Consider the following 1,643-nt stretch of genomic DNA (forward strand, 5'->3'; position numbering starts at 1 on the left):
GGGTTCGCTATGGGTTGGAACTTAACAACAACAACAACAACATGGGCAAAATGTTGAATGATGCAGAAGACATGAAAAGAAGATAAAAGAAATACACTGAATCACTGCACCCAAATATAAATGGTCCATGTTCAACCATTTTAAGAGGTAGCGTATGATCAAAAGCCAGTGATCTGAATGGAAGAAGTCTGGGATACATTGAAGGCATTGGCAAATAACAAACCTCCAAGAATTGATGGAATACAAATTGAAATCTTTCAACAAACTGTTGCAACGCTAGAGGCACTCAGTCATTTATGCCAAGAAATTCAGAAGACACCTACCTGGCCTACTGACTGGAAGAGATCCATTCCTAATAAAGGTGACCTAGCGAAATGCGGAAAGCATCAAACACAGAAAGCACCAAAACAATACCATTAATATCACATGCAATAAAACATTTGCTAAAGATATTAGAAAAACGGCTGCAACCGTATATACATTGACAGTATTTCCAGAGGTTCAAGCCAGATTCAGAAGAGGCCATGGAACGAGGGATAGATATCATTGCTGATGTTAGATGTATCTTCACTGAAAGCGGAGAATGCTAGAAATATGTTTACCTGTGCTTTGTTGACTGCGCAAACGCTTTTGATTGTATGGATCACGACAAGCTATGGACAACATTGCAGATACTGAGTCTTCCGAAACACTTAATTGTGCTCATGCGGAACCTGTACATAGACCATGAGGTAGTTGTTCAAACAAATCAAATGACCACTGAATGTTTTAAAATTAGTACAGGTGTGTGCCAAGGTTGTATTCTACCACCATACTTATTCAATCTGTATGCTGAACACATAATCTGAGAAACTGGATTATATGAAGAAAAACATGGCATCAGGATTGGAAGAAGACTCATTAACAACCTCCAGTATGCAAATGATACAGTCTTGCTTGCTGAAAGTGAAGAGGACTTGAATACTTATGGATGAAGATCAAAGATTACAACATTTAATATGAGTTGCACCTCAATATAAAGTAAACAAAAATCCTCAACACTGGACTAATGACCAGCATCCATATAAATGGAGAAAAGATTAAAGTTGTCAAAGACTTCATTTTGCGCAGATCGACTATCAACACTCATGGAAACAGCAGTCAAGAAATCAAATGAAATAATTGCAATAGGCAAATCTGCTGCACAAGACCTCTTTAAAGTGTTCAAGAGCAATGATGTCAGTTTGAGAACTAAGGGGTGCCTGACCCAGGAATTGGTATTTTCAATAACCTCATATGCATGTAAACATTGGACAGTGAATAAGGAAGACTGCAGAATTGATGCATGTGAGTTACGGTGTTGGAGGAGAATATTTAAAGTGCCATGGACTGCCAAAGGAACAAACCAGTCTATGTTGGAAGAAGTACAGCTAGAATGCTCCTTGGAAGCCAGCATTGCCAAACTTCTTCTCTCATACTTCGGACACACTGTCAGGAGGGACCAGTCGCTGGAGAAAGGATATCATGTTTGGTAAAGAGGGAGGTCGGAGAAAAAGAGAAAGACCTCCCCACCCCAAAGAAATGAATTGGTACAATGGCAGCAGCAATGACTCAAACGTAGCAACGCTTGTGAGGTTGGCGTAGCCCAAGCAATGTTTCTTTCT

This window comes from Chrysochloris asiatica, unplaced genomic scaffold (genome assembly GCF_000296735.1).
Source record: "Chrysochloris asiatica unplaced genomic scaffold, ChrAsi1.0 scaffold00028, whole genome shotgun sequence".
NCBI classification, from domain to species: Eukaryota; Metazoa; Chordata; class Mammalia; order Afrosoricida; family Chrysochloridae; genus Chrysochloris; species Chrysochloris asiatica.